General features: G+C 41.1%; 1 long non-coding RNA gene across 1 annotated transcript in view; it reads right to left on the bottom strand.

The window, feature by feature from the left end:
* Positions 1-1,279: 1,279 nt before the first annotated feature.
* The window catches only part of LOC140459969 (uncharacterized), a 40,197-nt gene continuing 24,087 nt past the window's right edge, over positions 1,280-17,389 (bottom strand). The window contains exon 3 of the long non-coding RNA XR_011953885.1: positions 1,280-2,260. This is a non-coding gene — a long non-coding RNA (uncharacterized lncRNA). The remainder of the gene's footprint in view (positions 2,261-17,389) is intronic.

The following is a 17,389-nucleotide window of genomic DNA, read 5'->3' as shown; positions in this document are numbered from 1 at the left end:
AAATGTAAGGACTTAAGCATTGGAACTTAACAGAATTGCAGTTGGAGCAACTGCCTGTCGAACTTTGTGGGATTACTATGATATCACCTATATATTAAGCATTAGCTTTCTTCTCCATATAGAAATACGCACACAATATTTCTCACTGAAATGCAATTCTTCTAACACTTGCTGAAGAAGGTGGGTACATGCATCCATAGATATTTGAGTGATTCCTCTTCTGTTTTAAAAAGTTAAAGATGTTCCCTTTCCTTCCATTTCTTTGAAAGTTTTCATTTTTCTCACCCTCCAATGACAAATCAGTTTCTGAGTATGCATCAGTTCAGCTTTCTAACACTGTGCAGTGTGCAAAAAATAGCCAGGTCTGATTTTAGAAGATGTTTCACTCCCCACAGCAGCACAGCCATGATTATAAAGTCAGTAAATAGTCATCCATGGGTTTGAAACATGGGGTTGAGAGAGATGAGCACACAGTGCTATCCATAACTAGATATATTAACAAAGGTTAACTGAGTATAATAAAAGCTGTCAGTGGAGGAAACTGATGAAAGAACTCAAACAGGAAGAAAAGATATTAAAAACTGGTCATTCACAGTCATATCATTATTTCTTTAGATAAACCTTTGTTTTAGCTTAAATTCTTTATTACCCCTACTGTAATTGTTAAGTGAAATAATTGCTATTAATATTCTCAAGGTTCTCAATTCTGTTGAATCAGAAGCAACTATAGGTTGCTAGTTGTATTCATTGCCCTAAGCAATTATGTAGTATTGTGTTTTCAAGATTTGCTTTTGTTCAAACAAACTTCCCTTTCCTTTAAGACTCAGTCTGAATATTGATTTGAGAGTAAAGATTTGTTACGTTTAAGTTGCTTACACAGTTGGTGTACCTAATCGGTCATGCTTTTCGAAATGTCAAAGAAGCAAAATGTCAATTGTAGACTACTTTGTTGTCAGTGCACTGACACCAACAGTCCTTTAATCTTTATTAAAGTTAAAGTTAATCTTATTTTGGCTACTGTGTCTTATACGAAGCCATGTCTGACTCACAATCATGATGATTTAAAAACATTAAATCATTAGGGTGAGATCAAAACAATATTCAATTTGGATGAATTTATTTTGCCAAGTTAGAAATATTTGGAAATAATATGACAGTTTTAAAATAAGGAATAAATGAATTGAATTGAATTGAATTGAATTGAATTAAATTGAATTTATTGTCCCATGTACCAAGGCACAGTGAAAAGCTTTGGCTTGCGAGCAATACAGACAGATCACAGAGTTAAGTAGCATAGATAAGTAAATAATAGGTAAACAGTGGCAAAAACAAAAACACAGGTATAGGCAAATGTTAAGAGTTTGTGAGTCCATTCAGTATTCTAACAACAGTAGGATAGAAACTGTTTCGAAACCGGCTGGTGCATGTGTTCAGGCTTCTGTACCTTCTCCCCAGTGGTAGAGGTTGTAGAAAAACATTGCCAGGGTGGGATGGATCTTTGAGAATGCTGGCGGCCTTTCCTTGACAGTGGGCCTGGTAGATGGATTCTATAGATGGGAGGTTGGCCTTTGGGATTGTCCAGGCTGAGTTCACCACTCTCTGTAACCGTCTCTGATCTAGAATGGTACAGTTGCCATACCAGGTAGTGATATATCCAGACAGAATGCTCTTGATGGCGCACCTATAAAAGTTGGCAAGGGTATTCGCCATCATGCCAAATTTCCTCAGCTGCCTGAGGAAGAAGAGACATTGTTGGGCCTTTGTAACCAGTGCATCCACATGAAGAGTCCAAGAAAGCTTGTTGTGGATAACCACTCTCAGGAGCTTGACACTGTCCACTAGTTTCATCCCTGTGCTGTTAATGTGTAGGGGGGCATGAGTAACATCCCACCAAAAGTCAATAATGAGCTCCTTGGTTTTGCTGGCATCGAGAGCTAGGTTGTTGTCAGTGCACCATTTTTCTGGTCTTCCACCTCTCATCTGAGATTCGACTGACTATGGTGGTGTCATCAGCGAACTTGTAAATAGCATTAGTTTGGTATTTGGCGACGCGGTCATGGGTATACGGTAAGTACAGTAGGGGGCTGAGTACGCACCCCTGGGGGGCTCCAGTGTTGAGTGGTAGTGAGGATGAAATATTGTCCCCAATCTTCACTGATTGTGGCCTGTGGGTCAGGAAACTAAGGATCCAGTTGCAGAAAGTGGGGCTTAGAAATAACAGGAATCAGTTGACGGAAGTAACCACTCAATTCATGACATTCTGAAAATCAAAGTTTCACCAGTTACACAGATTTCATTCACAAAAATACAAGGACACCAAAATATTCAATTCTCACCCACTGACTACGAAGAGAATTTCAGTTTATATTATGTGTTGCATGTATCATGTTGTTTTCTTTAGCCTTACTCTACGCTAGGCCAGAGAATAATCAATGCAAGCATTTTTGGCTATGAAATATCAGTAATAACAGTCTTGTCTCTGGCACAGATGTGGGTTTAAGCCTAATTGATACATGAGGGAGTGCTCCACTGTCAGAGTGTTGCCTTTTCAATACGATACTAAACCAATCTCTGGGACAACACATCCATCCTAGGACTAGCCAAACAGAGAATTCCTAGAAGCGTGGCATTCCAACTGGAACTCTATCAATAAACACATCAAGTTAGACCCCATCTACCACCCTCTGAGAAAAAGAACAGGAAGTGACTTCACCACAGGAAATAACATCACCACAGGAAATGACATCACAAACCCAAAAAAACCCAAACATGTAAATAGAAAGCAGGAACTTTCAGCAGTGCTTTGCCTAAGGCCCACTGAAGATGTTACCTAGTAGGGTGACAAAACATTTGGGAATGTACCTTCCAACTCAGTGAGCAAACCTGCATCCAAAACCTCAACCTGAGCTACAAATCTTCTCAACACTTGCTCTCTCTTCTCTCAGGTAAATGGAAAAAATTTCATGGCCCTATTTGAAGATCAGGGCATTACTCTCAGTGATCCTGATTAATATTTTTTGCTCAATCAACACAACTAAAACAAAACATGTGGATATTTATTGTATTTCTGTTTTGGAACTGGCTACATTTTTTACCTTGTTTCTTCAGTGACAGCATATCAAAAAAAGAGTCACTGACTTTGCAGTGTATCAGACTGTCCCAAGGAGTTCCTTGTTTCTTTAAGGCATGGAAAAGGACCTCAGTGTAGTACCAGATTGGAGACAATAAGGAAGGAATTAATGCTGAATTAATGCAATGTAACTAAGTACAGCCAAAAGACTAAAGCACATAGGCAGCTCTGAGGCCTTAGAATCATAGGGTCATAAAGACGTACAGCACGGAAACAGATCCTTCGGTCCAACCCGTCCATGCTGACCAGATATCTCAACTCAATCAAGACCAACCTGCCAGCATCCGGCCCATATCCCTCCAAACCCTTCCTATTCATACACCCATCCAAATGCCTTTTAAATGTTGCAATTGTACCAGTCTCCACCACTTCCTCTGGCAGCTCATTCCATACACGTATCGCCCTCTGCGTGAAAAAGTTGCCCCTTAGATCTCTTTTATATCTTTCCCCTCTCACCCTAAACCTATTCCCTCTTGTTCTGGACTCCCCCAGGGAAAATACCTTGTCTATTTACCCTATCCATGCCCCTCATGACTTTATAAACCGCCATAAGATCACCCCTCAGCCTCTGATGCTCCAGGGAAAACAGCCCCAACCTGTTCAGCCTCTCCCTAAAGCTCAAATCCTCCAACCCTGGCAACATACTTGTAGATTTTTCCTGAACCTTTTGAAGTTTCACAACATCTGTTCTCTCATGCTTTTTCATCTCAAAGGCCAAGGCCTACTAAGAGTCGCTTCCCTAGATGCAGGTTCACCTTCCTCGGATTGAACTGCTGCAGGCCTCTGAGAAGCCTCTAGCTCTCTATAGGTGCCCGGTTGACACCACCCGAAAAGGAGGCTCCTGGAATGAGGTCAAAGTCCCTCATCCTATCGTCTTACCACTGATGTTGATATTTATGGCTAATCCTGCTGCCCCTCAGCATTTGGCTGGTCTGGAGTCTTTAAGGTGGCTGCCATCTTTTCCCAGAGATAGGCAAATGCTCACATGCCAAGTCATCGCAGCAGTCAAAATATTGATGAATTCCTCCATCCTTTGTTGCAAACTACCAAGTGCCTGATGTCCTTATGCTTGCCTCTGTAGATTCAGACAGTTAATCCCTTATGGCTGAGGCTGAGCAGGTACCTGGGTCTATAACACTCCTCTGTTTATTCCTCCAGGGGCACTCTGACCAGGCTGTTTTGAAGTCTAATCTGGAGAGAGTACCCACTGGAGAGGAAAGCCTCTGAGTTGGTGGAATTTGTCTATGCATTTTTTGAGGGTTCCCAAAGTTCATCCTTAGAGATAGCACTGTCATTGAAGAGTTTAAGTTGTGTCTTTTTACTGATTGAGATTCCTCAAGTGCTGCTGTTGCTTGCCTAAGAGAGAGGATGGATAAAAGTTATGCGGAATAAAAAAGATTTTATGCTGATGGCAATCAGAGAGGACCATGGAGCTAACTGGGTTAGTTGCACATTGCTATCTCCCAGTCAGTTCACAAGCAGTCTTGGTCTGCACAGGTCAATTTCACTACCGACGGATCTATTGTCCGCCACCAACCATCCCACTCATCTTCGATATTGTGGCCTGGTCATTGGGTCAGTTAATCTTGCAATGAGACAAAGGGAAGGATTGAATATGATGACAGTGGATACAAGAGTGATTCATTATCATGCATTTTGGAGACATAGTAAGGGTGAGTAGGAAGCACAGAGGGCAAGAGGGTTAGTAGTTGATCAGAATGAGTTGGTTATGAGCCCTTTAGTGGTCACAATGTCGTGATGCTTTGAGACCGAAAAACAAAGTGACCACAAGAAATGCTACAATAAATCCTGCTTTGATCTCATAGGAATAGAAGAGAGAGGAAGACAGTCAGAGATGTAAAGTGATCAAAGCATATCACTGAACCATAGGGTGATGTAGCATTGAAGGAGGTAGTTTGGTCTGTTGTGGCTCTGCCAACACTTAGAAAGTAGTTATGAATTTGTTCCATGTCTCAACATTAGCATCCATAAGAATATATCCAATTCCCTTTGCAAGTTAGTATTGAATTTACTTCTCTTTTATGCTGCACATTTCCAAATTACTATAATTTGCTACATAAAAGAAAATCCTAGTTTCACTCTGGCTCTTTTGTAAGCACCATAAATCTGTGATTTCTGAATATTCAAAATATCTCAAGTTAGCTAACCTCTCAAAAAGAAACAGGCTGGCTGTGGTTTAATAAATCTGTAGTCATCCATTTTGGTAAGAGTAATAGTAAAAAACTTTACTACTTGAATGGTGAAAAGTTGCAGCATGCTGCAATGCAGAAGGACCTGGGTGTATGAATCACAGAAGGTTGGTCTGCAGGTACAACAGGTAATTAGGAAGGCAAATAGAATTTTGTCCTTCATTGCTAAAGGGATTGAGTTTTAAAGCAGGGAGGTTATGTTGCAGCTAAAGTACTATCTAAAGTACTTGTGCAGTTTTGGTCTCCTTACTTGAGAAAGGATGTATTGGCACAAGAGGGAGTGCAGAGAAGGCTCACTCGGTAGATTCCAGATTTGAGGAGGTTGGTCATGAGGAGAGACTGAATAGACTGGGATTATATTGATTGGAATTTAGAAGAATGAGGTGGCTCTTACAGAAATATATATTATGAATGGCATAGATAAGATAGAAGTAGAGAGGATGTTTCCACTGGCAGGCGAAACTAGGACAAGAGACTGAATTGAGAAGGAATTTCTTCATAGGTTGTTAATCTATGGAATTCCCTGCCTAGTGAAGGTGTTGGCGCTACTTCAGTAAACACTTTTAAAGCTAAGATAGCTTTTTTTTAACAATGAAGGAATTAAAGGTTATGGTGAGAGGGCAGGTAAATGGAGTTGAGTCTACGAAAAGATCAGCCATGGTCTTATTGAATGGCAGAGCAGGCTGGAAGGGCCAGACGGCCTACTCCTGTTTCAAATTCTTACACTTCTTGAGCAAATGCTGACAGTCAAGAACCTTGCTTGTTGGAAAGAAAGAGTTTGCATTTATATAGCGTAATTCATTACATCAGTATGTCACAAAATATTTTAGAATCAATGAAGTGCTTTTGAATGGTTGTTGTTGTAATGGTAACATATATCTGAAAATTGCATATGGCGTTCCCATTTTTCTGACCCTCAGAGGAACCCGGTGTGCCATAGGTTGTACCAAGGAGGCAGACGTAGCATTCTAAGGGTACCGATTGAGTATTTTCTTTGGTTCCCCAAAAATATGAGAACCCAATTAAATAAGCAAACTGTTAAATTATAAAGGAGTCAAGGCAGAAAACACTTCTTCCAAAGGAGCCATGCATGCCTCTAGTTGGTTACTCTTCAGTGACAATTTGGCTTCTTTGAAAGTCATTTGACCAATATTTGAAGAGAAATAAGGAAATGTTCTACAGAGTCAATCCTTGAAGTTCATGTCTTTATGTCATAACACACTCCCACTGAACATTTTTGTTCACATATTATGTATCCAGTGTTGCTGAGCAGATTTAAGGTGATCTCACCTCTGTTTCAAATTAATGCAAGCATTCTCAGCCTCATAACCGGTGTACTGAAGTATGTGCCTCAACACTCTGTATTCTTTGGTGCAAATTGGGGCAAAGTTAATAATCTATTTCAGAAATACCATGCTGATCAGACATATGCTCCTGAAGCTGAGCTTAAAGCTGTAACTGAAGATATTATTTTTGAGTTTGAAACACTCATTGCCTACAGTTAGAAAGTTTCATCCTTCAACATAAAAACATACAAGCATTACAAATAGGAGCGGGAATAGGTCATTTAGCCCTTTGAACCTGATCTGCTATTCCATGAGATCATGGTTGGTTTTCTACTTTAGCTCAATTTTCCTGCTGTATCCTTTCTTATTTAATATGTAGAACTTCAGTTGAATATGCTGAACAACTGAGCCCACTGGGCAGAGTATTTTTTTAGATCCATCACTGCCTGAGTGAAGAAATTCCTCATCTCAGCCACTTATTCTGACACGTGCTAATTTCTCCTATTGAGCCTGCAAGAGATTTGTGTGTTTGAAAGGGATCAGCTCACATTGTTCTAAACTCGAGAGAAGAAAGGCCCAATGTATTTAATCTTTTCTCATAGGATAATCCCAGCATTCCAGAAATTGTCAGGCAAACTTTTGATATACTTCCATTATGACAAATCTGTCATTCCGTACGCAAGGGGACCAAGCTGCAGTCAACATTTCAGGTGTGCGCACACCAAGTGTTTACAGAATTGCAGTAAGACTTTTTACTCCTACATCCAAATTCTATTGTAATAAAGGTCAATATTGTCAATAATTGACTTATTAATTTTCTACTATACTGCATATTAAATTTCAGTGATTTTGGTACGAGGCCACCCTTTAAAGTTCAACACTTCCCAACCTTTTACCATTGAAGTCATATTGTATATTCATTTTTTATTCCTAAAGTTAAGAACCTTTCATTTCTCCAATCTGTATTCCATCTGCCAAATTTCTGTCAACTCATTAGCCTCTCCAAATCCCATTGAAACATCTTTGTGCCCTCCCCATAACTCAGACTTCCAAACACCACTTAGGCTGGAAAAACACATGCATCATAGGACAGGTGAAACAAAGACATACATGAGAATTCTTAGAGGCATGGAATTCTAACCAGAACTCCATCAATAAACACATTGACTTAGATCCCATCTACCTTCCCTTTTAAAAAAAGAAATCACATCACCCACCTTAAGAAACCAAGACCTATAAATAGAGAGGCAGGGCATATCACCAGCATTTCACCAGAGAGTCTCACTGATGATGTTACCTAGTCATGGAAGAAACATCTGAAAACAAACCTTTTAGCTTAGCGAGCTAACTTACAGACTTATCATCAACCTGAGGTACAAATCTTCTCAAAAATCGTTAAGTTTAGTGTCATTTTCAAACTTGCAACAATTACATGTAATCCTCAATTTCTAAATAATTGACATAGTTTGCAAATATGTGAGGCACAAGCACTGATCTAGTCATCACCTGCTAGTCTGAAATTATTGTTTTTCTTCCAACTTTTTTTTAATGTCTGTTAACCAGCTCTCAATCCATAAGACCATAGACTATAAGATATAGGAGCAGAATTTTACCATTTGGCCCACTGAGTCTCCTCCATTATTTGACCAGGGTTGATAAGGTTCTCAACTCCATTTTCTTGCCTACTCTCCATAAGCCTTGCTGCACTTACAAATCTAGAATCCACCTATGCACTCAATGACTTGGCCCCCACAGCTTTCTGTGGCAATGAGTTCCACAGATTCACCATTGAATCTGGCTGAAGAAATTCCCTCTCATCTCAGTTCTAAAGGGTTGTTCCTTCACTCTTAGGCTGTGCCCTAGTCTCTCCCAAAAGTGGAAACATCTTCATGTCCACTTGACCTAGGCCTGTCAGTATTCTATAAGTTTCAATCAGATCCTCCCTCATCCTTCTAACCTCCATCAAGTACAGACAGAGTCATCAACTGCACCTCATATGTTGAGTCCTTCACTCCCATGGTCATTCTTATAAGCCTCCTCTAGATCCCCTCCTAGGCCAGCACATCCTTCTTTAAATACAGGGCCTAAAACTGCTTGCGATATTCCAAATGCGGTGTGACCAGAACCTTACACATGCTCAACAGAATATCTCAGCTCTTCTAGCCATCTTGAAATAAATGCAAATGTTACATATGGCTTCCTAACTACCAACTGAACCTGCATGTTAATCTTAAGAGAATCCTGAACTAGGACTCTTAAGTCCCTCTGTGCTTCAGATTTCCAACCCTTTCCCCATTTATAAAATAGAGTATGCCTCTATTCTTTCTACTAAAGTACATAACCTCACTTTCCCATATTGTATTCCATCTGCCTCTACTTCGGCCACTCTTCGAGCCTGTCCAAGTCCTTCTGCAGTCTTCCCACTTCCTTAACACTACCTGCCCTTTCACCTATCTTTGTATCATCTGCAAACTGAACAACAATGCCCTCAGTTCTTTTGTCCAGATCCATAACATATATAGCTATGATCCCAAAACTGATCCCTGTGGAACTCCACTAGTCACTGGCTGCCATCCTGAAAAAACACCCTTTATTCACATTGTCTGCCTTCTATCAGTCAGTTAATCATCTAGCCATGGCAATATCTTGCCGTTAACACCATTGGCTCTTATTTCAATTTCCTTTGTGGCACCTTGTTAGAAGCTTTCTGGAAATCCAAATAGATCATGTCCATTGGCTCTCCTTTGTCTAACGTATTCATTACATCATCAAAGAATTTCAACAGATTTGTAAGGCGTGACCTCCCCTTGATGAATCCATGTTGAACTCAGCCTTATTTTACCGTGCACTTCCAAGTGCTCCACGATCTCATCCTTTGTAATGGACTCTAAAATCTTCCCGATAGCTGAGGTCAGGCTAACTATAATTTCCTGTCTTCTGCCTCCCTCCCTTCTTACACAGGGGTGTTACAATCTTCGCCACATTGTATCCTTTCTCTTTCACTTTTATGTTGCCCCGACCTCTGGTAGTTGAGGGTAAAGCAATTGATGTGGTGTATATGGATTTCAGTAAGGTGTTTGATAAGTTACCCCACGGTAGGTTATTGCACAAAATACGGAGGCATGGATTGAGGGTGATATAGCAGTTTGGATCAGAAATTGCCTGTCCGAAAGAAGACGGGGGTGGTGGTTGATGGGAAATATTCATCCTGGAGTTCAATTACTAGCGGGGTACTGCAAGGATCTGCTGTTTGTCATTTTTATAAAAGACCTAGATGATTGTGTAGAAGGGTGGGTTAGTAAATTTGTGGATGACATTAAGGTCAGTGGAGTTGTGGATAGTGCTGGAGGATGTTGCAGAGGGACATACATATGCTGCAGAGCTAGGTTGAGAGATGGCAAATGGAGTTTAATGTGGAAATGTGTGAGGTGATTTACTTTGGAAGGAGCAACAGGAAGAAAGAACACTGGGGTAGTAGTAAGATTCTTGGTAGTGTAGGTGAGCAGAGAGATCCCTGAAAGTTGCCACCCAGGTTGATAGGGTTGTTAAGAAGGTGTACAGTGTGTTACCTTTTATTGGTAGAGGGATTGATAGAGCCACAAAGTCATGCTCTGGTGCGGCTGCCATTGGAGTATTGCGTACAGTTCTGTTCACCACATTACAGGAAGGATGTGGAAGCTTTGGAAAGAGTTCACAAGAGATTTACCAGGATATTGCCTGATATGGAGGGAAGGTCTTATGAGGAAAGACTGACGGACTTGAGGCTGTTTTTGTTAGAGAGAAGAAGGGTAAGAGGTGACTTAATTGAGACATACAAGACAATCAGAGGGTTTGATAGGGTGGACAGTGAGAGCCTTTTTCCTCAAATAGTGATGGTTAGCGTGAGGGAACATAGCTTTAAATTGAGGAATGATAGATATAGGTCAGAGATAGTTTCTTTACTCAGAGAGTAGTAGGGTCACGGAATGCACTGCTTGCAACAGTAAGTAGACTCGCCAACTTTAAGGGCACTTAAATGGTCATTGGATAAACATATGGATGAAAATGGAATAGTGTAGGATAGATGGGCTTCAGATTGGTTCCACAGGTCGGTGCAATATTGAGGGCCAAAGGACCTGTACTGTGCTCTAATGCTCTATGTTCTATGTTCCATTGTAGCCATGGTTCCCTTGTCCAGCCCTTATTATGTTTCTTCATCTTTAGGATGAATTTCTGCTGTGACTCCCGAATCACTTGTAGAAACTCCTGCCATTGCTGCTCCACTGTCTCCCTGCTAGGACTCCCTTCTATTCAACTCTGGCCAGCTCCTCCCTCATGTCTTTGTATTTGCCTTTACTGTCACATCTAATTCCAGCTTCTCCCTCTCAAACTGTAGGGTGAATTTTATTATATCATGGTCACTGCTCCTGAGGAATGCCTTTACCTTAAGTTCCCTAATCAAGTCTGCCTCATTACACATCACCAAATCCAGAATTATCTGTTCTCTAGTGGGTTCTACAACAAGCTGCTCCAAAGAACATGTTATAGACATTCCACAAATTCCTTTTCTTGAGCTCTGCTCCCAACCTGGTTTTTCCGAGTCCCCCTGCAAATTGAACTCCCCCCCTTGATCATTGTAGTAGTGTCTTTCTTACACACCTTTTCTATCTCATGGTTTATTTCTGCCCCATGTCCTGACTTTCTAAGAGACCTGCACACAACTTCCAATAGGGCCCTTTTTTTCTTTGCAGTTCCTCAGCAACCACGTCTTTGTGATACCTGTAACATCCTACCTGCCCATTTCAGTCTCACTATAAGCTCATTTATCTTTTTTCATATACTGCATGCAATAAAATACTACACCCTGAGTCCAGTGTTGACTGCTTCCCGTATCATAGTTGTCCCTTATCTGCTGTGCCTGAAATTGGATTCCTCGCCCTTTACATACTCTCTGTCCTTGTACTTGTTCTGGAAACGTTAATTCTGCTCAGCCCTCTCCTCTTTAACTTATTCCATAATTTTCTGTGCAACTGAACCTACACCCCAACCCTCCTCCCAATATTCAGGTTAAAACCCTATCCACAATTCTAATTGTGCAATTCACCAGGACTTTGGTCCCAGCACAATTCAGGTGAAGTCCATGCTATCGGAACAGTTCCTTCCTTCCCCACTTCTGGTGCCAATGTCTCCCCAATATATATCCATTTCTCCCACATCAGTCTTTGAGACATATGTTTGCTTTTTTAATCTTGTTGACCCAAATGCTAGAGACCAATTAGATTAACTAAAGGGACTGTAAGAGTGCCTCAAAATGTGTGAGTCGTGGTAGTTGGCACACATCTCTAAGTGGCAGCAAGTAATCAGAGGGCATTGGATGATCTTTCGCAGAGAAATAGTGTGCAAGGATGTGGGAATGATGCAGAGGAACTTTGCCACTAGGTGATGCTACTTGGTTGAAGAGCCTGTACAGCAACAATGGGCTGAATGACCTTTTTCTACATTGTAAGAGTTATTTGATTCTGAGAGATCACATGAACGTTAATTGAATGAACTCCTTCCTATTGCTAAGTTTTACAACGCTATGATGTGCCCTCTCAGTGTCACCAGTATTCAGTTAATGGGACTCCATATCATGGGAACACAGGTATGTTTCCAAATCTTCTGTCCAGACTGCAGCATTGACCATGTCTTGGGGCATCCAATTGAACCAGGGTTACTTTGCACAGATGGCAACAGTAACTGTCCTGATGCACTTGTAGGTGCATGACTGAGAGATCCTATTCAGGTCACCCATCGCTCCCTGGAAAGAGCTTTTAGCACAGAAGCTCAGCACAGCAGTGAGCTTCACAGGTAATGTGAAAGGATGGCCTCCCACTCCTGCAGCCCTCAGGTCCTGCTCCAGCATCTAACACTGCTACTTCACAGTGTCCCAGGACATATGGAGTATGCGTAAACACTGTCTCTTTCTTGTGCCATAAACCCATGACATCCTGAGGGCAGCTGCCTCTCCTTGAACTGTCTGCCCTCATCCTCCACCTGTGCTAACAGGCATAGCATGGCAAGGCGTGGGTGGTGCAAGCATGTAGGTAGGTGCTAATTGTATGACCATGAAGAGAAAAACTGTGTAGCCCTGAGGTAGAGTCTGGTCCAGTCCTTGGACTGGGTACCTATTTGTGTGTACAATGTATCCTTCCTGGAGCCTTTCAATGTTATTTGCTGATGTGCCCTTCAATGCAAGTCTGTTCTTCCCAAATGGCGTGTTAGTGTATTGGAGAGTGCTATGATGGTCATAATGGTTTGGCAGGTACCAGACAGATGACATAAACGATGGGCATGTACGCTAGTGCCTTGGGCTTGTGCCCCTGAGCTTCAGTTTGATCACACACAACATGAAGGTTGTTTTGAGCAAGTGGCGAGCTGAATCTGCTAGGTAAACCTTTTGGTTTCCATGGCGGGTTTACTCAAAGTTAAGCTTGTTTGGAGAGTTTGGTAAGATTAATAGCAGCATATCAATTCAGTGAGTTGATTGGTTAAAGAGGCCTTTAATAAGTACCTTTATCAGCCTTAACTGGCAACTTGTCATTACCTAGACAGAAACTCATCACACTGCTTGTGAAAAGCATAAAGTATAGTGCATAATGCACCTGCTATCAAACCTACCAGACTTCCTGTCTGATTACAATATATAGCACACCTCAGAAAGACCCCTGTAAGATTTCACCCAAGCAATTTGTTTAGTTTCTCTGCCATTTCTTTATTATCAATTATCAATTCTTTTGACTCTCCTTGCAATGGATGCAAATACTTTTTATTAATCTTTTCCCTTTGACATACATCTAGAATCTTTCACAACTTACTTTTATGCTTTTTGCTAGCTTAATCTTATATTCTATTTTCCTTTTTAAAACATTTTTCCTTGCCCTTCTTTGCAGAATTCTAAAATTTTCCAGTCTTCAGGCTTAACATTTCAGTTGGCAAATTTATGCACCATTTCCTTTCATCTAATACCATCTTTGATTTATTTTCTAAGACACAGTTGGAATGCTTCCCTGTTGTGAGTTTGGGCACTAAAGGAATATGTTTCTGTATCATTGTATATATTACCAATCTTACTTAAATTGTAGCATAAATTCATAAGTGAACATTTGATATGTGACACAACATTATTCACAAGATACATTGATGTTTCCCTCAATTTCGAGCTGTTATATTTACAAAGTACAGGTGTTGGGACTTTTAAATGATGATTAAAAATATGTATTGAAAGATGGCAGCTTTGAGCTGCCATTAATGTTTCAAGTTAGAGGCTGGCATCAACAATAAAAATTGAATATCAAGATGAAATTTGTGCTTAGCAGTAAGAGAAAGCTTTCCTAGATGTTTTTCCTAAAAATACAAAAAAGGATATTTGCCAGTAGAACATTTTACGCCATACATTGGGTGAATACAAGTTTCTCTAACATTTGTATTAACTCCCCTGCCCTGCTCCTATAGACCATATTGTTAAATTACTGTGCCACAGTAATGAAAACTGACTTAGAATCTGGGTTGCTACTGATGAAAACAAAACAGCATTTCCAAAGATTGGGGGCAAAACAGCTATACCCAGCAATATTTGTTTTCTCAGCTAGCTTGTAGGAGTAGGTTGAGATGAATTGCAAAACTTAGAAATTCAAAAAGTACTTGAAAATCAAACAGGTACTATATAAACACTGATAGGTAATGAACGCTTCTTCAGAACTATAAATGAATACAGAAACATGAGGAAGATTGAAGCAAGTTGAAACACATTTAATGATGTAATGGAATACTTTGTATGGTCTGGATAAGTGCAGTTCCAACAATACACTCAAGAAGCTTGACATCATCCAGGACAAAGCAGGTCACTTGATTGATACCCATCACTACCTTCAACTTTCACTCCCCTCACCACTGACGCATGGTGGCAACAGTGTGTATCAGCTACAAGTGTTCACCATTGCAAAGCAATAGTTTACCAAAATTTCTCCCGTGCACCTTCCATTTCGATGACACATGGATCCTATGAACGGAAAAAAAACCTTACATCTTACATTAATAATCTATACTGATAATGCCTTTAAGGTAGAAAAACGTTTACAACCTGGTTGTTGGAGAATTAAAGATCATAATCTAAAGTAGAAGAAAATATGTAGGGTGGAGAAAAGTTAAGCAAAAGAGGATGAAATTATAATTCATTTAACACTGGATGGTTAATGAACTATAGCCTTAGTGGAGGGATCAAAAGACAGAGTTCGGCATTATCAGTGTACATGTAGTAATTGGTGTGCTTCCAGAGTAAAAAAATACAAAAGAGGAATAATGATAGATTCATGGGGCACACCTTGTAATTTCTGACCCTGATGTCAGGTATAATACTGCCAATGCATAATATCAAGACCGAACATGCTACTGAAATAATGTCCTTTTTCTTCTGCACGCAAAACATTACTTTAAATGGGTTTTGAGAAGATTTATAGCTCAGGTTGATGTTCTGGATGTAGATTTGCTCGCTGAGCTGGAAGGTTCATTTTCAGATGTTTCATCACCATACAAGGTAACATCTTCAGTGAGCCTCCGGACGAAGCATTGTTGATGATTCCTGCTTTCTATTTATATGTTTGGGTTTCTTTGGGGTGGTGATGTCATTTCCTATCACACCCCAACCCAAAGGAACCCAAACATATAAATAGAAAGCAGGAATCATCAGCAGTGCTTTGTCTGGAGGCTCACAGGAGATATTACCTAGAATGGTGATGAAACATCTAAAAATGAACCTTCCAGCTCAGTGAGCAAACCTGCATCCATTACTTTAAACAGTTCTGTGAGATTTCACCGACACACTGTTGCATATGAGTATGCTCTGATGCTGCTATCTTCTATTTACTCATTGGGAGGGCAAGCATTAATTGACTGTCCCTAGTTGTCCTTGTGAAGGTGGTGGTGAATTGCCTTCATGAGATGCTGGTGTTGGGTTGGGGTGGATAAAGTTAAAAATCACACAATGTCAAGTTATAGTGCAAAAAGTTTATTTGGAAGTACAACCATTTGGAGTGCTGCTCCTACATCAGGTACAGGTTCACAGGACACAGAATGTATAGTAAAAGAATCAAAGTGTCACACAACAGATGCGATGTATTGCACAAAAAGCCTGTGTCCTATGATCCTGCCCCAGTAGCTTCCTGACAAAAAAGCAGTGCTCTGAAAGCTTGTACTTCCAAATAATACCGTTGGACCATAACTTGGTGTTGTGTGATTCTTAACTTCTAGAAATACTGCAGTCCATTTACTGTAAGTAGACCCATAATGCTCTTTGACAGGGAATTCCAGGATGTTGACCCAGCAATGCTGAAATAACAGTGATGTATTTCCAATACAGAATGGTGAGTGGCTTGGACAAGGCCTTACAAGTGATCATATTCCCATGTAACTTCTTGTCCTAGAAAACAGCGGGTGGGGATTTGGAAGGTGCTGTCTTAGGAGCCTTGGTAAAGTTCTGCAATGTGTTCTGTACACATTGATGACACTGGCCTCAGTAGTGGAGGAAGTGAATGGTTGTGGATGTAGTGCCAATCAGGCAAGCTGCTTCTTTCTGGATGTCATCAAGCTTCTTCAGTGTTGTTGGAGCTGCACTTATCCAAGTAAATGCCTAGTATTCTATCACACACCTATGAGTTGCCACAATATATAAGACTTGATTCTTATAGTGATCATCAAACACAGCTGTCACATTGTTGTCCTTGAGAGATCAGATATATATTGTATGGTACCTTTAGTTAATATAATGTCCCAAGAGCTCCTTAATGAGATAGTTAGGTAAGTGATTCAAAGTTTAGTTAAAGAAATAAGCATTAAGGGAATTTTAAATGAACAGAGGTGGGGAGGTTTCAGGCTGAATTCATTAGTGGGATCTAATACTAAGTGTGCATAACTGCAAGCTGGCACACAGTCCAGGAGAAGGGAGTGAGGACTGTAGGTGCTTTAGATCAGAGTTTAAAAGTGTGGTGCTGGGATAGCACAGCCGGTCAGGCAGCATCTGAGGAGAAGGAGAATTGACATTTTGAGCATAAGGTCTTCATCAGGACTGTTAGAGGATGGCAAGGGGGCTGAGAGATAAATGGGAGGGGGTAGGTGTACCTGAACTTCCACACATGATTGTATCCGTTGCTCCCGATGCAGTCACCTCTACAGTGGGGAGACTGGACGCCTTCTCGCAGAGCGCTTCAGAGAACATCTCTGGGACACCCGCACCAATCAACCCCACCTGCCCGTGGCTGAACATTTCAACTCCCCCTCCCACTCTGCTGAGGACATGCAGATCCTGAGGACATGCCTCCTCCATCGCCATCCCTCACCACCCAACACCAGGAGGAAGAATGCCTCATCTTCCGCTTCGGGACCCTTCAACACCAGGGCATCAATGTGGAATTCACCGGTTTCCTCATTTCCCTTCCCCCAATCTTCCCACCATTTCCAACCTTCCAGCTCAGCACCATCCCCATGGTCTGTCTCACCTGAAAATCTTCCTTCCCACCTATCCGCTCCACCCTCCTCTCTGACCTATTACCTTCACCCCTACCTCCATCCACCTAATTCACTCTCAGTTACCTTCTCCCCAGCCCCACCCCCTCCAATTTAACTCTACAACCCCGAGACTCCCAGCCTCCTGATGAAGGGTCCTGCCTGAAATGTTGATTCTTCTGCTCTTCAGATGCTGCATAAGCTGCTGTGCTTTTCTAGCTCCACACAGTCTCGACATAGAATTC

This window comes from Chiloscyllium punctatum, chromosome 3, assembly GCF_047496795.1.
Source record: "Chiloscyllium punctatum isolate Juve2018m chromosome 3, sChiPun1.3, whole genome shotgun sequence".
NCBI lineage: Eukaryota > Metazoa > Chordata > Chondrichthyes > Orectolobiformes > Hemiscylliidae > Chiloscyllium > Chiloscyllium punctatum.
Note: the sequence above shows the minus strand (reverse complement) of the source record. Positions and strands in the feature narration are given on the sequence as shown.